This window comes from Haemorhous mexicanus, chromosome 3, assembly GCF_027477595.1.
Source record: "Haemorhous mexicanus isolate bHaeMex1 chromosome 3, bHaeMex1.pri, whole genome shotgun sequence".
NCBI lineage: Eukaryota > Metazoa > Chordata > Aves > Passeriformes > Fringillidae > Haemorhous > Haemorhous mexicanus.
In genome coordinates, this window is record NC_082343.1 from 95,636,860 (window position 1) to 95,661,389 (window position 24,530).

The 24,530-nt window shown below is 36.2% G+C and overlaps 1 protein-coding gene and 1 long non-coding RNA gene across 2 annotated transcripts in view; one reads left to right on the forward strand and one right to left on the reverse strand.

The window, feature by feature from the left end:
• Nucleotides 1–24,530, forward strand: part of CSMD1 (CUB and Sushi multiple domains 1) — a 1,067,000-nt gene that overhangs the window by 19,964 nt on the left and 1,022,506 nt on the right. The window lies entirely within an intron of this gene.
• LOC132325444 (uncharacterized) overlaps nucleotides 11,847–24,530 on the reverse strand; it is a 38,265-nt gene continuing 25,581 nt past the window's right edge. Inside the window, exon 3 of the long non-coding RNA XR_009485938.1 lies at nucleotides 11,847–20,744. This is a non-coding gene — a long non-coding RNA (uncharacterized LOC132325444). The remainder of the gene's footprint in view (nucleotides 20,745–24,530) is intronic.

The window sequence follows — 24,530 nt, forward strand, 5'->3', positions numbered from 1 at the left end:
GTTAAATATACAGGCAAAGGGGAAAAAAGACACAAAGACCACAATAATTTATCCAAAGAATGTACGCGTCTAAGTTTTGATCTAGGGCTCCTATTTTGAGACCCAAGTCAATATTTTATATAATGAGCTACATTATTCCTTTATAGGTATAATGGTTTTGCTTAACATGAGGTAGAAATCCTAGGTGATTTCCTTTTTTATACATATACATAAGCTTAAAAATAGAAAATTCTTATTCTCCTTTTATGCAGGGCTTAACCTTAGTCACTGATTTCACAGAGCCCTACTTAAATCTAATAAAGATTAGATTAAATTCTTAAGGAATCTTTATATTCCTTCCTAACTATCTGAGTTTCAGAGCAAAAAGTAAATATTCATTTTTGAGGGAAAATAATTAAATAATATATACATAAATAAGACATTTGGCTTTATGTGAGAAAAATGAAGAAAACAAAATTAAAATTTGACTGAAATTGTTATTTTTTGATTAAAATATTCTTCATTCATTATGACTTTCTTATGCTCTGAGGTCTTCTAGGAAATAAAGGTGTTCTCAGATAAGCATTTCCCCTTAGTTATGGAAAGTTTCTTTGCTTAAGAGCTCAGAGCTCTTAAGTTCATATATTTAATCTTCTCTTTCCTTGATCCATTCACTCTTACAGCTAGGGCTATATCCAAAAGAGACTTTGCTACTACAGCACTAGGAGACCTGATGCCTAACTTCCAAATATCTGGTCACAAAACCTGAAATTATAAGTCTGTGAGCTTTATTTCTTGTTGGGGGACAACCTAGGCATCTTGGAATAAAACTATAAACAGGCACTAGGAAGGCTGTTTGTAGACACAATAGATTGTGGATACAATATCTTCTATCCTTTCTCCTCTAGAAATATTTCACTCAGCCTTGTGCAAAGGAGATCCTTCTTTACTACTAGATCTACTACTACCACATCTTCTCAGCTATCCTCTTGTCTTCCTAAACCATCAGACAAACAATTATCATTTGAATTTTAGGGGCTGATAATGCAGAGGGTCTTACCTGTTTTTCACACTGTTCAGTGCAATGCACTCACAGATCCAGCACCCTCATTGCTTCAGCACCTCCATCTCTAAGGACAGGGAACAGACCAGGAAGTGCCTATATTTCCTTACTAGCCAAAACACAGGCAGGCAACATTAGCATCTCCATTCAATGCACATTCAGTGACTATGCCTGTACATCAAATTGCATGGAATCTCAGCCCAAGGCTGACCATTCCTTGCTCTGATAGCACATAAGGTCCCATCTGGTGCTACCTGAGGTTCCTACTCCCCAACCATCATCTTATTCTTTATATAGTTTAGGCTCAGGTAAAACACTACTGATCTTCTGGTCTAAGCAAGTTTTATTCAGTGAATTTTGCAATGAGAACGTGAGTCAAGGAAGGTGTTTATGGCCTTAGTTCAGTAATGTTTCTGACTCACCTACCATAGCTGTTTTAAGCCACTATTAAGGAATTCACTGTCCATAGGGAAAGATGCTGTCTGAAGGCAAGGAACTCCCAGAAACTTGGGTAAAGGGCATTTTCTGTGTATGTTCCATCTCATGTCAATCCTGAACATAAATACAGGCAGAGTCAGGGGACACAGGTCTCTTTTAGGGCTCATTTCACTTAGATGAAAACAGCTCGAAACTGATGCAGTTGATTTGGGAGAAAATAACAATATCCTACTCCTCTGGTAGGATTCCATGGAAAGTTTGGGATTGTAAAGCATCCTATAAAGAATTTTTATACTTGATATAGGGAAGTCATTGGAAAAAGCTCAAGCTTCATATAGTTTAAGTGCTGCAATGTTGAAGCAGAAATTGTTTCAAGATCCAGAACTGGGGACTTGTTCCATTTAAGGCCTCACCTTGTTTTCAGCAAAGAGGGTGCTACCCTGCTGGTTCAGGACTGCAGGGCAGTACCTCCAAAGCCCGTGGAGTGGACAGAGGCAGCACTGCCTGTCATGGCCACACAACACCCTGAGCCCAGTGGGAAGGGCTGCAGGGCTGGCAGGCAGAGAGGCCAGTGGGGCACCAGCAGCCAGGGAGGCTCCTTTCCTCTTTCCCTGCTCTGACATACAGAGTCCAAGGGTGCCTGCAGGTGTGACTGCTGTGAAAGACAAGAACCTGATTTCTAAATAGTCAGCTTTGCTTTTGACTTTACTATAGATACAACTGGAGTTTTTGAAATGATCTTTCTCAAGCATAAAAAATTGCATTTTAAATGTTCTGATTAGATAATGAGTAGTCCTTTTCTGAAGCAAAAAGAAAACCAGGTTAACGTCTTGCAGAACAGTTTATATGGAACACTGACAGCAAAAGCTGTTTCTTGAAAAGAAGAAAATGAGTACATTTACTTGATACAGGGTATTATAGCTGAGTCAAGAAGAGGCATAATCTTTTCTGTTTACCATCTCTTTCTCTATGTATTTATTCTGTTAACATTGAAGTCAAGCAAAACATTTTTTTTTTCTTTATAAATGTCTTGAGAATATCACCTGTGTAAGACAGCTTATTAAATATTAGCTGCTCAAAACACACAGGTTTAGAAATCTGCCTTAGATATTTATATAAAAAAAGCCAAATGACTTTCAGGTCATTCTCACCAACCATATTTAATTTTAAAAGAAGGTTGATAAATTGTTTTTTGTGGCAAGACAGCACAAATGTTAAATCAGATTTCAAGTGAAGAGATCTGTTTATGTGACAGCTTTCCTTGCTTTTCCCAGTTAATATTTTGAAACAACTAAGCAACTGAAAAAGCTGTAAAACCATAGTATCATTACTACTTCACTTTACCTAGCAAGATCCTTAAGCTTTTGTAACTCATAAAAGCAAAGGTATGTTTTTAAACAGGTTTGTTTAGGGACTAGAATCTAATAAAATCTCACTGCACTTCCACATGTCAGAATTTCCAGAATTTCCAAACCATTATTGATCACCAACAATGATTTGCTTTGTGTTTTGTGTGATCTATCCAGACATGAATTTCTATTTTAGAAATCACTTAAATTATTTTTAAATTGTCTCAACCGATTCTATTGTTGAAAAGAATTCCAACGGTTTCAGACATGCTGTATTCACATGACTTGTGTAACTTTTTAGTTTAAGAGTGAAAAAACCCACCATGAAATGCTTAGAGTGGAGCTATTGATTGCTTTCAGAAAATACTACTATTACCCTATTTTTCCTTATGGGTTTTATTAAGATAACAGAATTTCACTGGATATCATGTGACAGACTGGGTCAGATATCAAACAATTGCAAAGTACAAAGGTGAGATTCCAGAGGGAAAAGTATGCTTACCAACTTGCTATCTTTTCATACACATTTGAAAGTTAACTTACTGGATAAAAAAGCAAACCTTTTGACCACTCTCTACAGAGAGCAGCAACAGTGTCCTGTGGAGCTTGACAGATAGTGAAGTAAATTTTTTAAACATAGGACTTAGTGGTTATAAAATGTCCATCTTGGTGGGCCAGGCATCAAAATCTCATTTTCAAAGTGTTTTGGACATTTAGTCCATCAAGTCCTACAATGAGTGGAATCAAAAGACTCTCCCCAGGCATCAGACTTCCTACATTTGTGTAGGAAGATGCCTCTGAACAGACCCAAACAGCAGTGGACTGAATTGGCCACGTTCAGCAGACAACAATTAGAGAATATTTTGCTCTCTCAGAACATCAAAGAATCACAATCCTTTTTACAAGTCAGTTACAGAAACTTCCCCGGAATCAGGATGCTTGAATGTTTTCCTTACAGAAAACCAGTCAAGGGCACTTTTTAGAGGATTGCTACCAGAAGAGGATGGAGCAATAGCGTAATCTTTACACAAAGTGGATTAGTCGTAGAATATTCCAAATGCAATTTCTTTTTGCCATAATAGATTTATATGTTTATTTCTCATTCCCATAAAAGTTATTCTAACCATTAATCTCAGTCTGAGAGTTGTGCTGTGGTTTGTGCTTCCCATGAAAATATTTTCACTGTGCAGAAAAGAATTGAGGATACCTTGGCTCAGTGAGGCGCATCTAGAAGTTTGAGAACTCATGTGGAAAGAACATTTTTTATTTTAAAAAATAATTATGGTTCTTAAGAAATAAGTAAATCTTGGCAGAAGAACTGAACGTTACCTTTTCCCATTCCTAAATAAATGTCCAGGTTACCAGATTACATTTTTACATGTCATTCACTTTCCCAAGAGAAGACTGTCTATGTATACCATACAAACTTACTCAACTTCAAAAGGAGAGGCTGAGGACGCGTGCTGTGTTTAGGATACCAGTAAAATGAGGAGATACGGATTTGAATCCTTCTGCCAAAGGGCTAATGTCCTGGCTGGATAGTGCTTTAACACCAGTGAGAAGCTACCTTTATTTTGTGCTCAGTCTGATCTGTTGAAATGCTCTAACAGTTCTCATCAGATCACATTTTTCACTTAACATGGATGGAGATAGACTCTCTATATTCATGCACTCTTTGAGATACCCAGTATTAAATGCTGTTGACTTTGCCCCAAGGCAAACCAGTATATACTTGGGGTACTCTCACGAGGAAAACATGGTGCCGAGAGGTGAGGTTCCAGAAGAGTAATCCTTTGCCCTCATACTAGTAATTAAGACTCTCTGTGGAGTTATGCTTTTGATATTCTAATGGATTTTACTCAGTTTTTCATATAATTATAGAATGGTTTGAGTGGGAAGAGATCTTAAGGATCATTTAATTTCAACTCCCCTACCGTGGGCAGGGAACCTTTCACTAGACCAGGTTGCTCAAAGCCCCATCTAAGCTGGTCTTTAACACTTCCAAAGCATGGGGCACCCACATCTTCTCTGAGCAACCTGTTCCGATGCTTTGTCATCCTCACAGTTTTTAAAAGTTTTTTCTTTTGAGTCTAGGATTTGCTAAATAGTATTTATTTTACCAATCTGCATTGTTATTTATTCTATTTTTATACAGCATCAGCATAAGTAGCTAGCAAAACAAAATACCAACTTCTTACCACCATTTCAATGAGTGTTAATCTTGCAAATTAAGGAGTGTAATTGAAAATAATGAGCTCAGTTGATGTCAGTGACTCAATATCTTGTATTAACAATGGCCTGCTTGATATACATCAGGCCAAGTTAAATGTTTTTATGATATCTTTTTTTTCTGTTAATCTTAGTTTTTAGTATAAGGATTCTAGGAATGTAAATTACTCAGCCTACCTTTACATTTTTAGTACAATCTTTCTAGTTTGTAAATTAGAATTGATACTATGATTTTGCAATATGAATCATCATAGCACTCTAAGAATCTGCCCATTAGCTAACCTGAGGCAACTGAATACCCCAAACATGAGTTCAAGTCATAAATCAGTACAGATCAGCTTCTCTAAGACTGTTTGAGAGTACATACAGGATAGTGATAACTTGGCTGATGTGGGAGTGATTTTCAAACTTATTGTAACTTAATCAAGTGTTCACTTCTCAGGTTGCACAATGATCAAGGCATTGTACTTATCCCCTTATCTTGTGCTAAGTGCCATCCATATTTAGTAACAGCATTATTAACAAGAGCAACGTATCATTATTGCACATGCTGTAACTTAGCTCTTTGTATTTGATTTCTTTGCTGAAGTTATTTCAAGGCAGGGAGGCAGATTTCTGTGGGCACACTGCAAAAATGCACACTACTGTCACACAGCCTCGTGGAAGCCTGGAATGGGATGTCACACTTCTATGGTATGACCCACAGCAGAGAAAGAAAAAGCCTAAGCAAAAATGTATAGTGGAAGCTTCTAAAGCACAATAAGCTATCCTATGATTTTAGCAGGAATATATTTGAAAATCCTTTTACAAATTCAAGCTTTTTTTTTTTTGTTTCTTTCTCCACATTATGATTCTTAGCACCAGTTGCTACACTACCTTATAGTAGACAGCTGTCATCACACTGATTCAAATTTTCTGTGGCCCAGCCTTTCTTCTATGAGAAAAATAATTGCTGCTTCATTTCCAGTTTCCCCCCTCCAGCCAAAGAAAAAATAGCTGTGAGGAGCATGGCTGTGATCAGCACTGTGAAGACCTGTATGCTCACTGCTGATTACTTTACTGTATTTGTGATTGCTGACCATACTGACCTTGCCAAGAAGTGACTTACAGTATATTGAGCACATTAATATCTAAAAGCTAGCCCTCCAGCTTGTAGGGCCAGTAGAAATGGTAGAGATAGTAACTTATCAAACACTCCAATTAAGCACACTGTGCTCCTATCTGATTGCCTTTTATTCTTCTCTTGTATTAACCCTTCAGTCACTCTGACAAGAACATTTGAACCAAGCAAGATGATTTTGACAGTTAGAACAATAATGTAGAAAATCTAAGACTGCCAGGATGAAAAGAAGCACATAGTATTCATGCACTACTTTTATCTCATCTCTTAAAATAAATCAGAAATGATCGTGTGTTTTTTTGTTCATTATTCTAAGTACATTACCAGGCTGCTTTTGATTTTTCTGCACTTATATGTAATACATGCAATAATTGTTATTATTGCTAACAATTGGTAGGAGCAACTGTTATTGTAACAGAGTTTATGCCATAGGGACTCTTGCTTAATACTCTTTTTTAACAGCACTGATTGTAAGGAATTCAGTCACTATTCATTCTAATAGCAAGGATCATAAAGAATTCATTTGTAATTCATATGGATGTCACAGGTGTTTCCATAGGACTTATGCTAACTGCAATTTTAGGATCCTTCAATGAAGACTTAGACAAAGATTGGTTTTGATAGGATCTTCTACAACTTACCAAGTGGCTGATTAAGGCTTGCCTGTATGGAAGCAGAGCTCAAAAGATGTGAGGGTTTGTACACCAAGGTCTTTAACAATAATAGGTTTTATTTTACATGACATTTTCTAGTAACCAGATTTTGAAGCCTGTCTGTTTAGAAATTGATCAGCCATGGAGCTTCACGGAGGTGTGATCCATTTTCAGACATAGTCTTCATGCTTCTGCAGAGACTCAAGAGTTAGAAATATTTTTGGTATCACTTGCAATGGCAGAACAGAAACTTACAAGAAAATGTAAGGCTAAATTGTGCAAAGGGGAAAAAAGGGTATTTCTGACTAATAGTGATTCAGAATATTCTAAAATTGTATAGATTAAACACATTTATAATCAGACTATTAACAAAAAGATTCACAACTTCATTAATAAGTAATATTTCATTATTCTAACATAAAAGTTACCTGGTATGAGGCATAAATATGTGTAATAAAGCCTTCTGCCTATATATTATGAACAGCAGTTCTTTTAATATTAAAAGTGAATCCATATGGGTTATTTGACATGTAAAATATTAACTTTTATAGCAAGAATGCAAATGAGAGTCTCAGCACTAATTATAGCTGCAGATCCCACTCAGAAATGAGGCTCTGTGTGACTAATGATTTCAGCAAAATGGAGAAATGGCCTGCTTCCCTCAAGAGGCAGCATATCTTAGCTCCCTCTCCTCCCTCTGGAACCCTTCAAAATTCTCAGCATGTCTCAGTACAGTGCCTAATGTGTATGCTGCTTCCAGGAACTGGCTCCTACAAACAGGTCACCAGCTTCATGTTTTTATAGATAGTTTTATATAACTGTCTCTAGAGAGGAGAAAAACTTATTTCATATTTATCCAGAAAAATGTAATTTCAGAAGATAGTCTTATTTTGATTGGCCATTCCAAATATCTCATTTCTATTTCTTCCATTAATGAGACAAACATATTGGGTTTTGATATAGGATGGTCTGATTGCTCTGCCATGAATTTTTCACAACATTTTTCCTTTGTTAGCTTTTTTGCACAGAAGAATAGAATGTTCTTTTTTAATAAAAAACCCTACCAAATACAGCTTTTGTCGTTATTCTTTGCTTTCCACATGCAATGCTCTGATAAACATGTATCTGGCTGAGATGACTGCAATGACTCTTACCCAAGCCTGTCATTGTTATTCCTGAAATGGGCAGAGGGTTCACTGAAAAGTAAAAAGGAGCTGCTAATTCTCATCAAAAAAGTACATTAGTTTATGGTATGTTCCTGTGAGAAAATTATTCTTACCTGAGCTACTTACTGCTTTTCTGTATGCACAAGCATGAGACTGTACTCAGCTGGAGTAACCTTTAATGTGTTCATATTTTTCTCAATTTTATTATTCTTTATTAAAGAAAATTTTAGAAAAAGCATGCCTAGGGAATACGATGTTAGAAGTACAATGAAACAACAACTATTGAATAGGTGGTTTAAACTATCATATAATTATCATAGGTGGTTTAAACTATCATATAATTATCTTTTAATAATAACACACATATGTAATTCAACTGGATTATTATTAATATCATGACTTATTGCCAATCTGTAGTGGAAGGGAGGTAGTTTTACTAAAATTTAATGAAGGAGTTTTTAACCCAAGTTTCTTTAATCTAGTAATAAATTCTATTTTTTTCAGTGCTGCTAGCCAATGTCTCTAAAGTTAAGCAATGTCTTATGCAAACATCCAGGATAGCAAGATTCAAAATGTTCATAAAATGGCACAGCGATGGATATAATTCAAATTTCAAACGATGCTGAATTTGTAATACTCCTGCTTAATGAGATACAAGTGAGGAAGTGTCAGTATTTCTGAGGTACCCACACTATTATAGAAGAGGAAAATAAAAATACTGCCCTAATTCAGTTGCTCTAGAAAAAAATTGGTAATTTTTAAAATGTGAACCTCATTTCTAATAAGTGTCTTGCTGTACATTATTGGAAACACTCTTGTGATGTGTAGAACAACTGGCATGAGGAGTTCTTTATGAGAAAATTACTAAATCAGCTTCCAGGCTGTCTTAATAAATCACTGTGTGATTAGTGCAATTTTCTAGACTTCATCAAGGTGCATCTACTGTAGCTGCACAAATACATGTGGCAATTTCACTACCAAAAATGGTCTTGGCAAACAACTGAATTCTGATTGTGTGCATACAATTTGGCTAGATAATTGCATTTTTTGCTTCTAATATAATTTTCCTAATTTACATGATTTCTATTTTTCCTGTTACATTGAGCACCTTAAAAACTAAGGCTAGGGAATGGATTGTTTCATCTAAATTAATTTATATGCATCTAAAACATTAGTTCATTTAAGCATCTAAATCATTAGTTCATGATTAGTCAGTGGATTATTTTTTCTGTGTCATTGTTGCTGCTGCTGCTCTAAGGTGAGGTATTCCAAACTCCACTCCAGAGATGGTCAAGTTCTTTTTGCTTTTCCTTTCACTGACAGTGCGGTTAGGAACAGATGAAAGGAATTTAACAAGGTTTTTTTTCCCTTTCTCTGAAATAATTATGTTTTAATATATTGCTATTTTGAAAGTCTGGCACCAATACTCAATATTCAATATTAATGTTCAATAATTTCAATCTATTCAAAATAATATTAAAAAGATTCGATGTTTGTATAATGATGATATAAAAAGCAGAAAAAAAATTTTGTGAACTGGGAGGTTAAGTTCTATGCAGCCTTTCCATTATGTAAAATGTGCCACAATTTATCAGCTGAAAGTTGATGTGGGCTCTAATGGCAAGATTTTCAGAGGTTTTGAATACCTGTGTCTTGAGTCACATTGTATAAAGCTCTCAAAAACACCCCAAATGCTTAAGCATTGCTCAGGACTTTCTGGCAGGTAAGGATCCTCAAAGTGCCTCAAACTGTGCATTCAAAAATATATCCAAAGTACCTCCAAAAGTAAGACATGTACAACCACAAATCTTTGAATTGGTTTTCTGAAAAGCATTCAAAGCCTTTAAACTAGGTGCCTAGAGGCAGATCAAATATTTTCTTTTAAAAAGGTCTCAGATAATGATGTAAATTGATTCAAATGTAATTAGTACCAATTCTATGTGTATATTGATTTGTGCCATACTGGTTTAGGTGGAGAGGTACATAAAGGAAGTTAATTCCTAATCCCTGTTTGAGATTGGTTTGTTCAATTGCTTGGAGACATCCACATCTCCAGGCTGAGTTTGTTATTTAATATCAAGTGGCAAGACAGCACATACAATTGTCTTGTCAATATGAGTTAAATTCCTAGGGACTAGGATCTGCAAACTGATTTTGAGTACATAGATCAAATATCTTGTAAATGTCTTATATCTGAAAGGCTGCTTGCAAAAGAAGCAAGCTTGTCATTTAAATATGAACACCACACTTTTTATTTGTGCTGATGACAATATTACTATATGAATTGCAAAATTCATTATCATACTCAATCATTATTAATTTGATATTTAGGGCTTGAATGCTAAGAATGTCTAGGTTAGGGATATTGTTTCAGTAGTGAGAAATGCATTTTTCCTGAACTTTGATACCATTAAACCTTACAATATTCTCTACGCTACAAACCCTTAAGGTATTTGCTTCAATCTGTAGGCATCAACTGCTCAATTCTAGGGGGTCAAGTAATTTAGAAACATAACCCTGAGAAATTTAACCTGGAGATCAGTGGGCGACCCTTTTTTTTATAAACAGTCACATGAGTTACTGTATGATAGAACCTGGCACTGCCAGGAAACCTGTTTATTTGCCTCTAACTAAAAAGCATACATATTCACATAAGCAGTGTTTAATAGAAGCATATACAGCAGCACAGTGTAAGCACATACATAGCAACACCAATGATGTTTCTGTGAAACTTTTGCTTTTGCCTCCAATCACTTCCTCATCTTCCCCTTTCTACCAGTAGTAGTGTTATTGACTGTGGTAGATCTATACACTGAAATTGTAAATTGTCATACAGTATACCCCCTTCTGTTTGCTGGGTTGTTGTTTTGGTTTTTTTTAATCATCTTTCAGAACCATACACATGAATCCTTACTAATCAAAACTTAGTGATTCCTGGAGGCTGCTCCTTTCTCCACCTGGAGGCCTCAGAAACTGTGCCAATCACTTAGATCTAGCCTCTTCTCGCTTCCTTTTGATTGAGTCTACCTTTCAATAGAGTTTGATCTTACACTAAGGATCTGAGTATTGGTACTGCAGCTTTACTTCTGATCTTTCTCTTCCAGCAGTTACAAATTCACAGGAAGGTTGCAAATATGCCTTCTCGTTTGTGGGTGGTATCAGCATGCCTATGGAATTCTGATGGGGTATTGTCAGAATGCCAGATCTTTGCCCAGCTGTGGATTGAATTGGCAATTTTTTAGAAACCAGTGCAATATGAATAAAGTGAAGTATATTACAGCCATCCTCATCTTAATACAGAGGAATAATCAGCAAAACTTGTAGCAAGTCCCAGCATGTGATATCTCTGATCAAGACTGAGTATCACATGCTGAGATATGAGATAGGCTGCATCTTCCTATTAGTAACAAGCTTAGCTCAAACTGAAACAAAGACCATATGATCTTGCATTTATAGAAAGCAGAACAGGTAGTCTGGGATACCATGGTTCATACAGCCACAGACTTCTTGTCTGTGAAAACCTTTTCGTCAGCAGGTTTAGATTTACAGTAATGAGATTTTTATCTTAGATTTTGGATGACCTATTTCAGCAATAAAATATCAAATTCTAAAACCAAGGCTTGGCTGCCTCAGACTAGATAATTTTGAGTGCAAGCAGCAAAACAGGGTTCATTTGAAGGAAAGGCCTTAGTTTGAGTCATCGGTTTTCTCCTCTACCAAAAAAAAAAAACCTCAGCAAAAAAACAAAAACCCACCAAAAACCAAAAAAACCCCACTCTTATGGTTATCTCAACAGAAAATGAATCTCAGCAATGTTGACAAGTGTGTCTTTATTTCATACCTAAAGACCTGGAAATCACAGAAAGAAAAAAATACACAAGAAATGTAAAGTGACTGACTACGATTTTGACAGATGAATAACTGTCTAGAAAGTTCAGTCCCAAAACAGGAAACAATTGAAAATAATCTGAAGGCATGTTAATAAAGGGCGCAGTGTGAGAAATGCAGGTAATGTATCTATAAATAAACAACGATTTAATTTGTCTGTGAAGATGTATTTTCCCTCAAAGATAACCAGTTTCCTGACACTTCAACAGATGGAAAGGGTTTGACTAGTAGGAGACATTCAGAGTCCTCTCATGAAAAAAGGATTTTGCTGTTTATTATGTTTCCTAGAAATGATGTTCAGAACAATGTAATCTGAAAGCATTTTGAAGTGACTCTTCCACAGCTGTCTTAGCTGATAGCATAGGACAGATGGTGAAACACAGGCCAGCACATAAGTTTACTTCTTTCTACAACTTTATTAGCTGAGTGCTTTGAAAAGCAACAGTGATAACATCTTGTAAGAGAGGTAAACAAAATGGGACAGGCTTTCTACTCCTGGCTAGGTGCCACCTTTGAGCTGCTGTGGCAGGGAGTAAGAAGGAAGGAGAAGGGAGAAATCCTCTTAGTCAGATATTTCTTCAGCACCTGCTTCTATTGAGTTTCATGCTGGGTAAGCTAATTGCCATGCCTAGCATTGCCTATCAACTTCCCTCAGGTGCTTGTGCAAAGAAAGAGGCAGGCCAACTTCCAGTTTTTCAGTGTCAAAATCATTCTGAAAAACTGAGTCCTCAGCTACTTGCTTTGTTAACACACTGTTGTATAGCAGTTAAAGGAAAATCTTTACTGTAATACCTACTGCAAGTAGCTAAAACAAAAGGATATGCTGCCAAGCTGATAAAGTTGTTAGACAGATAAGTTAGGTGTCTGAAAGAGATGATTCATCATGAATAGGGATATTTAAAATTGGGCTATCTCCAAATACTTTTTAATTTATATTTGTGTTTTAATGAAAATTGAGCTAAATGAGATAAATAGCAAAGAGATTTCTGTATCAAAAATATCCTTGAATTTTCTGTGTTAATAATTGAATTTTCAGTGGTTTGGCATACCTGAAGTAAGATAAGTCTCTGAAAACACTTTAAAAACTGTGTTAGGCATATATCCACCTCAGGTCATCCCTTTGAACCTAGAAGGAATTTGGCAGATGCTAGTCTGCTTGCATCCTCATGTGTCTAAATGCCTTCAGGAAATTATCTAGTGGGGTTTCTAGAAGTACTGAATGTAGGTAACTAAATTCAGAATTGATGAGAAATATGATCAGGCTTTGACAATTCCAGGAAACAGTTTATGAATATTGTCAATATTATGTAACATTGCTGCTGCACGAGAAAAGACTAATTTTTTTTACTTTTTTTCAGAATACAATAATTCTTAATACCTTGTTGCTGGAATTCTTAGCACAACAGATCTGCGTAAAAAACTTTACATTTTTGAAATGGCTCAAATGAAAGCTCTACAAGCTCTGTATAGAATTTTATTAAGATGCATCATTTTGATTAAAGCATCATTAATTTGTCTTTTTATTTGGCAGGCAGTGAACAGATGAATGTACTATATGGTGTCTAGAACACTGCTGAAGGGACGGTAGCATAGACACACCACTAAACATTAACATATGTCTATGTACATTATGTTCATGTTCAGCTGGACTCAGGCCCCTTGTACTCCAGGGAACAAGCTTTCGTTGCACCTTCTCTTTCCTGTTATGGTATTCTAACAACATGCTCATTGTAACTTAATCCTCCTTAAAGATATGACATTTTCTGCTACAGGCTGCTTCTTTATATGGTCAAGCTGCCTATGCTGTAATGAATTTGTACCCAATTTCCCATTCAATTAATTTGATAAAACTTATACACTGTTTGAAAGTCATTTAAGTACTGAGTATATTACAGCCAAGTAATGCCATTCTGTGTCAGCTTTTCAGGAATTAACCATTTTTAGAGAGAGGTGAACTACAACAGGCCAGGCTTTACTGGGAAAAGATGAAAACCCACATTTTCAGACAATCTGTATCCACTACCTACAATTAGCAAAAGAAAATTTTTGTTCTGCACAGTAATTAAAACATTTAGTACAGATCTACGCTGAAAAAAATCTGAGTTTTTCCAGTACTGCTCCTGCTATCATATTGCAGATGTTAATTTAATTTCCATTACTATTGTAGCATTAGGCATTTCCCTGGCACAGCTAGTGGTTATCCTCTTCTCCAAGTAAGGAGCATTTGCGTATTGTTAAAAAGAAAAACACAACAGAAACCAACAAACAAACAAAAAAATGTTCTACACCAGCTCTTCGTACATGAAATCATAGAATCAAGATTAGAAAAGACAGCTAAGTTGCTTGAGTCTAATGGTTAACCCAGCACCATAGTGTTCACTGCTAAACCATATCTCCAAGCGCCGCATCCACACGCCTTTTGAACACTTTAAGGATTGGGGCTCAACCTCTTCCTTCAGCAGCCTCTTACAATACCTGACCACCATTTCAGTAAAGAAATTCTTCCTAATATCTAATCCAAACCTTCTCTGGTGCAACTTGAGTCCATTTCCTCTTGTCCTGTCACCTCTCACTTGGGAGGAGAGACCAACCTCCACCTGACCAGCCTCCTTTCAGGCAGCTGAAGTCAGAAAAAATGTCTTCCCTGAGCCTCCTCCTCTCCAGGCTAAACACCCCCAGCTCCCTCAGCTGCTCCTCACAGCACTTGGGCTTCAGACCCTTCACCAGGTCCACTGCCCTTCCCTGGACTGGCTCCAGCCCCTCAGTGTCTTTCTCACAGCGAGGGGCCCAGAACTGGACCCAGCACTGGAGCTGTGGCCTCAGCAGTGCTGAGTGCAGGGGGACAATCCCTGCCTGCTCCTGCTGGCCACACTATTGCTGATATAGGCCAGGATGCCACTGGCCTTCCTGGGCACCTGGGCACACGCTGGCTCATGCTCAGCTGCTGTCAATCAGCACTCCCAGGTCCTTTCCCAGTGAGCCCCTTTCCAGCCACTCGGCTCCAAGACTGTGGTACTGCATGGGACTGTTGTGATCCAAGTGAAAAATAACTAATCCACTGGGGCATAAACTAAAAAGTGGAAGCTGATCCTCTACAAAAGTTCTTAATGTAAATATAACTTAAGACATTAAATCTCAAACTGATTTAGCAAAAAAGATTTGACAAAGCATCTGTATCCATAATCAAAAGTAGTTAATTGAAGTGCTTGAATAAATGCTACTTAAATCTTACCATGCTTACAAATTCTGGAATATTAAGATTATCCTGTATGCAAATTTAACTTGTAGTTATGCAAACTTATAGTCTCCTAATCGAAATAAACCACAAGTGGCATTTATCTAATTAGAGCTTCTGGAGTGACTCACCTGTAGAGCAGAACTTTCATGTTTTTCATAAAGGTGGAAGGATTACAAATATAAATTAATTATCCTCTTCTTTCTGTTTTGCATAGCAGGCATTCAGTCAATATGATACAATAACATACTTCCTGTAATTCTTAAACAGAGTTTCAATGCTTACTGACTTCTTAAAACATAACTGGGTCAGCGTAGTGAATGACAAAATTAACTTCCAAACAAATCTTCCCAAAGCAGCAGTTTTTAAAAATGGAATATTCTCAGGATGAAGTTTTACAGAGTTAGAAAACATTGTTGGATTATTAGGACAATAATCAATGTAAATGGTCACTTGTTTTGTAATAAATGGGTTTGTTGCATTAAAAAAATTAATTCTCTTATGCTCCTAAGTTAATTAGAGCATAGGGTGTGTCTATGGCTGGCTTCTAATTCTGTTCAATTTTTATTGAAGAATTATACTAGTAAAGTGTTATTATTTTATTTTCTTTTGTTTGGGTGTTTTGAGAATGACTTGGTTTGTTTATTGAAGCTCTTGCATTGCATAGCATCGACAGTGTGCTCTGCCTGTCAGTGAGTCTCCTCATTCTGCATTTACAGAGGTCATGCATTATAGCTGCAAAGGTGAAACCTCTCCTTATTTTCCTGATGGTATTGACTTACATTTTAAAGTAGTTTACCTTTTAGTGACACAGCATTTATTTAGAGCATATTACAATAAGGAAAAAAACAAAACAAAACAAAAACCCCAAAAATACAGCCTAATAAAACAGGACAGAGAAATAACAATGTCTTACACATATACTAGGCACATTTGTCAGCTGTTTACACAAACCTCTGTATTATCTTAAAGCATAACTGTTTATGCACAAATTTCTAAGCCAGCTTGTAAAACCTAGTGCTGGTGTTATTATATTTCAGGCTTAATATTGAAGCAAGTTCTCACTGGAGCAATGGTGTTCTGGCTCAGCTGAGCTACTCACATCACTCTGGAAAGCAATGTCCACTTGTTCAGCCTCCTAAGAGACAGCTAAGTAGATGGCTTAGTAAACTTGATCTAATCAAAACTAATGGTTCTAAGTCAGCCAAATTTAAAAGTACCCATCAAGCAAGGAAAAAATTATAGTTACTGAAGGTAAAAGTGATAGTCAGTTACATTGCGTCTCTGCTTCCAGGTTTTTTATGTGCCTCTCCTAAGAGTAGGTGCAGACAGAACTGGCATTTCTCCTTTCTTTGTGAAGCTTCTAGAACCCAATCAAGGAAAGAAACTTGTAGGGTTGAAGAGGCACAAGGAAGACTGCCTGGAGTTGAGGTACTGAAGCTCCAAGGAAACACTAGAAACTGGTAAGAGACAGAAAGCAGATACCAGGTCACCAAGATGATGAAAAAAATTTCCTGCAACCACAGATAAGTGAGATGTAAGATAGATGCAATTTGGAAGGTCAGTGATTTGAGTAAAACAAACATTGGATAACACGACAAGTCTGCAAAGCAGCAGAGCAAGACAATGGTTTATATATTCTCTTTATTTCAGTTTTCTCTGCCTAAAAAATTTGGGAAACTAGTTTATGTAATTTTAAAGCCTGACTTTTTTAGTTTAAAAGCCTTTTGATCTCCTTTGGGGAGTTCACTGTATGAAAAGGTCTAGTAAGATACACCTTTAAGCTTTTAATAATCTTGGATCCTGTTTAACAGACAGTCAACTGAAAGGCAGTGCCTGAAATCTAGTGAAAAGAGAAATGAACTACGAGTACACAAGTGACAACAGCTAAAGGGTTGATTTGTTCAGGAGTAGTGAATTGGAATAGAAAAATAATTTTCCCTCATGTGATATTGAGAAGGAATTGTACTGGAATAATAAATAAAATTTGCATATTCATTAAAAATGGTATAAAATTGGTAGCATGTAATAGAAAATAGCAGTAAAACATTTCTGAAGAGAATGTCTGTGGCAGACTCAATGATCTTTGCCCGTGTGTTATCATAAAGAATTAGTGATGTCTTCCATGACACACTAAATGGCTCAATCATGTCAAAGAGAAAGGCATAAGAGAACCACTGTCAAAAAGCTGAAACCAAGGAAAAAAAATATTACTACATTTTAAGTCTATGGTGGTTAATTGTAGGAACAAACTACCTAGAGAATTATTTGAGTCCCTGTCCTCTATATTTCAGATCAAAAATAGTGTCTGAAAAATAAAGCTTAGCAAACTCAAGATGTTTAATAATAGCTGAACTCATGCTATTTCATTTATTAAAGGAAAAAAAAAAAGAGTAGAATGAAGTAAAGTGTTATATTGATAAAGAGCAGGACAGTAGGACAGACTATAGGATCTCACAGTCCAGACTGCTTTCAAAATCTAGAATCTTTAGGAGTACAATTGCTGTAAAACACAAAATACTACCCTTGCTACCCAGGAGACTTTGTAGATATTTGATGTCAAGAGTATACAAAACTACCTTTGCATGTTAACTTAGTGTTTACAGGCATACCTTCAGTATCTTCATGTGAAAGAAAAAAGCTTTGTATCATTTTTAGTACATGTTTTCCTGTAAACTCAAACCCTATGTATAGGCTATAGGCGAAGCAGGAAATGAAAAGGTCTTAACTGCAGCAGTAGCCAGAATTATGGTCCCTCCCATCTTCTCCTCTAGTGAAAAACAAAAATCACATTATACACAAATGTATTATGAAACAAATTGTACTAATCTTTGGGAAGATTTGCATCCATATATGTTGCTTCTGTATGTTTTTTTATCAGAGGATGGAAATTTTCATATTCTTCCCAGAGATGTCCACAGAACAGTGAGACTTATGGTGCTCTATTTTTCATACCCAGATTATTCTTAACAAATAGATTCCTGTATTACCACGTACACTAAACCAATGTGTAAGCAAAACTGCGGAATCAATACTAGAGGTAGAGGACTTTAGTGGTTTTGTTCTGTCTTTCCTTTTACTTGTGATTAACAAGAACTTAAATATTTCTTTATTTCACTTTGTATTTAACTCTGTATGGGATAGGTTAGCACAGGATCTTTACACAGTTTCAAGAAGTCTTTTAAGTAGAATATATCACAAAGCTTATAGATAGGTCAATGCAAGTAGCTGGAATTTGAAATCTCTACCTGACAATCTTCCAGATATTTTAGAGAAATGAATGTAAACCCTCTGATTTACTTTGAAATTTTGCTAGCAAAGTTACATTTCCAAGTCTTATGTATTTATTTTAGTTCAGATTTGGAAAAAGTACAATGCTGTTCTTAAATTTTTTCTGTGCTGAGCATGATTCCTCAGAAAATTTTCTCACTTTTTTCACATCAATGCACTTAGAAAAGTAAGTATATTGGTAATACAGCCATGTTGCTCTCTGAATAAAGTAGTTAAACATGTCTTCTAGGATCATTTATCACTTACCAACTTGCATGACACTGGGCAAAGATAAAGAAAAAAATTTTTTCCTAGACTGATTGGTCTCATTTCACATGCTCTCCAAACACAAACTTCAAAGACAGAATAAAAAGGTTTTGTGAAACATGATGACAGCATCAGTTCAAAAAATTTAAAAAACTCATGCTGCAAATCTTAGTAATGTAGTTTCTCAGAGCATTTCATTAATGGGTAAAAGTAATTTTTGAAGGAAATACAAGCTCAGGACATCTGTTTAAACAGTTAGACTGGGCAACAGGGCATGGATAACTGTTAATCTTTCTATTTTTCAAATCAGAGGTATCATAGGAAAAGAGTCTGAATGTGAAGATATGAAAATGAGCATCCGTTGTTATGAGAAATGAGAAATGTCAGACACACAAGTCTTAAATATCTGTTTTACCTAGATTTTCCTCCTTTCCTCTTCAAGGAAAAAAAAAAAAAAAAAGAAAATAAAAAAAGAAGATAATAGCTATCGCCTTAGCCAGTAGTTCTAAGATTTCAAATTTTATAGACTGTCTGCCTTCAGGGCTTGAGGAGTCTTTCTGTTAAGAATCCACCTGATAATAATGTTTCACTGGGAATATAATAATTCTCTTTTGCTAGAGGCAACTGGCAAAGAAACTTCCTAAGTCAACTAAAAGTCTCTTTTTTATTAGCTGGAATTTACTTCTGGGTCTTCATCTTTTACCTTCTGCCTCTGCTTAGCTGCAGGAACAGAAAAGGAATACGCTCAGGAAAGCTCACACTGAAATATGCCAAATCTTTTTTCTCCACTTGGGAGATTCTATTCTACTGATTCCTTTTGCATAGTTTTCAGTAAATATGAAAATCATAAGGATGGCAGAGGTTATGTGGCTTTTCAGCTCAACTGGGATGAAAAAATCTTAGAATAGTTTGATTTGGAAGGGATTTTTAAAGGTCATTTAGTCCAATTGCTTTGCAATGAGCAGGGACATCGACTAGATCAGGTTTCTCAGAGCCCCAATCTACCTTAAATGCTCCCAGGGATTAAGAATCCACCACCTCTCTGGGGGCAGTGCCAATGCCTCATCACTCTCACTGCAAAAAATTATTCCTTATATCTGATCTAAATCCAGCCTGATTTTTTTTTTTTCCTCAAATGAAAGAGGAAATTTAGATTAGAAGTGGATCAGAGCAGAGAGAAGAGGAAAATAATAGAGAGCACCTTGTGTTAAAATCTGGATTTACGATTCTGTTAGTGCCACTTAGTAGCTACTACGTACCTTGGAATCCAGTCGAATTATACCAGTATTAACAACAACAACAACAGCAATAATAAAAACAATGATAATACTCTGGATGTGTATAATGACTTTGACTCCTAAGGACTTGGATGTGATTTAGGGGACATTTTTTGAGGCACTCATCAGAGTGGGTTCTATTCATGAAGGGATCTTTTAGGTGCCATGGTAATAAGAATTCTATCTAAAATAAGAAAATGCTTTTTTTTTTCTTCACTCTCATCCTCCTGTGGTCTTGGAGGGGAGAGCTGTTCTACTTGCAGCTCAGGCTGCTTTTAGGATGAAGTGTGCTCAGGAAATATGCAAACCCAGCAGATCCATTTCGTGCTGCAGTGCTGCCTTCCCTTAGAGCAGTCCTGTCAGCTGGCCTTGGTGAGTTGGTCACCACTTTTAAGTGTGATGGATCTCCCATCTCCTCCTGTAACCAGCAAGTCTTCCAGGCTTGGTATCCAAATGCAGATAATAATTGGAACTGCCATTAAATACAAAGGTAGAATCAGGGTCCAAATTACACTAAATTGAGTAATTTACTTCAGTTATATCTTGGGAAACCAATGTCATCATCATTTTCCAGAACTCTGTTCTGAAACTTTCAGACTGAGTAGGTGCAAAGAGTTACCTCCCATACGTGAGGTCACCCAAGTCCCAGATAAAGCTCCAGCACGTCGTCTTGCTCTCAGATGCTTTGAAGAACAAACAGAGTGTTTGGAACAAACTAGGCTGCCATCTGTAGGAAGTGTTTCCAGGCTCTTTTCCAGAAAGGGTGATGTTCTCTTCCACAGCCTCTTCCTTATGTTAGCCTGGGAGGTTCTGATTAAAGAAATGTATTTTGAATGGGAGATAAGGAACAACATTTGCCCTCATCTTCCCTACTGTTAACCTTTGTCATTTAAGGATTTTCAGCAGCTGAACTCCAGACACTTTGCATTTTCCCTTGCTACTTTTAGGATTGTGGACTATAATTCATCTGAGTCTGTTGCTTTGTCAACTTTAATCATTCTAATTACCTAATTATCTACTGTAATGAAATGATAAAGCCCTTAACAGTTCAGTCTTTCTTCTCCCTGTAGGAAATTCTATCTCCTCCTCTGGGATGTTACCTTCTTTGTTTAAAAGACAAGAGAAATCTTTTGAGGGCTGGGCATAAATGCTAGTTTTGCTTGTTTAAACACTTTCCTTCATCACTGATTCCTTTTAATAATTGTAGTTATTCTTTAGTCTTTGTTTACAGATCAATGATTTTGTTGAATTTCCTTAATAATAAAGGGTTGCAGGGAGAGAGAAAACAGACATTGCAGAAATCTAGAAACTCTTTCAGATCAGAAAAAAAAAATGCAGATTTTGCCAACACCAAAGGTGACTGTTTATAGCAATGAACCTCAAATTCACACTGTATTTTTACTCAGTGAAGCATACTTTTTCTCTGCAAGATTACTTTAGCATGAGAAGTATGGAAGAAGGCATCAATCTATGAAATTGCATTATGTGAATTTCATTTACTTTGGGCCAAGGAAATAAGTGAATTTGGATTTCTCTACTGTCAAAAAATATTCCAAATATACATCTGCTCAATATTACAGCCTTTTTTATATTTTTCCTTTAGCTTTGTCTCAAAAAAGAGTAGTATTTTTGAAGAAAATCTGTAGGTACTTGAGCATACATTTTGGAGATCTTACAGAAGAGAATTTGTATGGGCTGAGATAGCTGACTGCAGTTATGGGGGAGGTATTGGATCTGCAGCCAGTTCCTGTTGTTTTGTTTCCTGGCTGGCTGCCTCAGGAGAGCTGCTCACTGAATAGGGTATATGGAATGTTTCCCGCCTCATTTGAATCCCCTTCTGAATTGCCCAAGTGCCATGTCCTGTCTTCTTCCTTAACCAATGTTTTTTGCATGTCCTTTCTCTTGTCCCCAACAGAACAGGGTCCATGTGATACTGTTCTGCTTCAAGGTCAGTCTCTACAGCTAGCACAAGTTTCTTTCCAGTTTTCTGTCTGGAAGGTACATCTTGAACACATTGAACACATGAAGTCAGAGAAAGTACCTGGCTTCCACATTAGTGAATCGCCAAAGAGACAATCATTTTCTTTCTAAAAGAAAGACTAGAAGCAGTAAGGGACATGGGATATAATTCTCCCTCACTCAAAAAGTGAGTCAGTAGAAAATCATCCATCCAAAGCGGTATTTGAACTGAGAATAAAAGTATAAGAGAATTCAGAGAGAAAGATCTGGGAGGAGGAGGATAGACAAGGAAAAGAAGGAAACGAGAGGACAAAGCACCTAAAATGTGAGGAGGAATTAGCCCAGGAGAAGTATAGGAAAAAGTCCTACTATGCATGAAAGATATGGAAGAACAAAAATGAATGGAGTTCTGCCTGTTAGAAAAGGAGGGTCAGGACATGAGAGAAAGCATTCAAAAGAGCATGAAGTGGGCTAAGAAGAAAGAAGCAGAGAGAGGAGATTGGAAAAAGTGGGAGCTGACAAAACTTTTAGGCAAACATACAGAAATTTTATACCCTTGACTATTTCTTTAGGCAGAATGATATAAGCATAATTCAAGCCTGTTATAAGACAATTTCATTCAAGTCCAGTCCTTTCTCTTATCCTGGATTTGAATTCTACACCTCTGCAGGCTTACAGGCAGGTGGAGACATCCTATTCACACAGCATCCTCACACACATTAATTCATAAAGCATAAGACTTATGTCACTTTTCTATCCTTAGAATCTGATTTTTATAATTTTTGAAATGTATTTTCTGGTTTCCATTAAGTCCACCCTGCTTGTCTGCTATTACAAATACTTTTTCTTGTTTAAGGCAGTCAAGGTTCTAATTTTCTCTTCCAGCAATTATGTTTTGCTGTGGAAGGCTTCCCAACATGCAGGAATTATTCCTTTTTTCTGGAGTGTTTAATCAGCACACTCACATGAAAAGCAGCCCTCTGACATGGACAAACCTCTGTCCCTGGTTCAGAAGACTCAGAACCACAACAACCTCACTGGTTTCCACCTCATGTGTCTAGCCTTCCTTACAGGATAGCTTCTCAGCAGGAATTTATTGTGTCTCGGAACAAGTCTTGGTAAACTCATCTCCTTTTGCTTTGAAAACTGCATATAAGGGAACTTGATTTACTTGCTCCTAAATTCAGTTGAATTGCACAGAACATTTTAGAGGGATTGCCACATAGCTATTTTGAAGACATTTATTTCTGTTTCCTGTAGTTACCAATCTGAATCTGTGATCCAGATCTTTACATTCTATAAACTGACATATTTCACTGAAATATGAACTGAAATATATAAACTGAAATACTTTACTGTGTAATGCATGGAATTCTGATTTCTACAATTTAAGGATTGAGCCTTACTGTCAGTACATCACTAAAAAACCCCCAAATTCTCAGAAATAAGAGATGGTCATAGCAGGTCTCCTATCCTTCCACAATAAAATTTTAATTCTTCATTAGAATGGAAATTCACAGTAAAGCAATTATTTGGATTTTTAAATATTTTGAGGGATATTTTCAGGCATATGCAGTGATGCGTATGTAGATTTACCTGTCTTCATTTGATCTCTGAAAAAACATTTCCTTGATCCTATTGTGATCTCCCATATGTCATGTAATTACAAAAGATGTGGTAAGGACCTCAGGCCCACAGAAAACAATGACAACTGAGTAAATCTAAGATTCAGATATTTCAGATTTGATTGAAACGATATTTTAGAAAACAGTATTTTAGGAACCTTCTGAATAAAAATATGAAATTCCACTCAAAATTTTATGGGGGTAAAATGTCTTTTTTTGAGAAGGAAAACTAGTTTAAAATACAAAAAAAATCTTTTCAACAAATCTTACAAAAACTTCCTATATGCTCTGTTTTGAGTTGAGAATGGTCCAAGCAAGACATGTCCTCTTGAGTAAGATGTATGAGGTCCCATACACATACCTCAGCATTTTTATGAACACCAACAAAAACAACAATAATAATATTAGTAGTAGTAGTAGCAGTAATGCTCCAGGAAAAAAAAGAGTTGAATATAGATGATACCCTCAAAAAAGTTTCTCTATGGCTCCAACGTCCTTCAATGACACTGTTCTTTATATGCAAGCTAATACATTATCCATAAATATATTAAAAAATGGAAATTTTGCAGATGGTCCTAAATTAATTCTAAAATATCCTGTTTATACAGGGGAATTTATGCCCAGGAGGTGAAATTTTGTTTGCAAGAATAAGGAAGCATTACCCCTATTTCCATCTCTGTGCCAACAGCAAGTACTTAAATTATTAGGATTTTGGTTTTTCTTGAGCGAGATACCTTCAAGTTAAAGAAATGGAAATTGAACATGTATATATGGACAGATTTCGGCTTTCATACCAAATCTCAAATTTTACAAGAGAATCCTGGGACATTCATTAACCAGTGTTGAAATTGTTGCTATATATTGTTATATAAAAGTTATGCAGTAAAAAAATTTGAATTAAATATAATTTAAAAACTGTATGGTATGTAGGAAGTAATGTACCTGACATTTGATTTTTTTATCACATTAATTTTTAATTCTGCTCAGTGGGTTGTCCTCTTGTCCAGTGTGT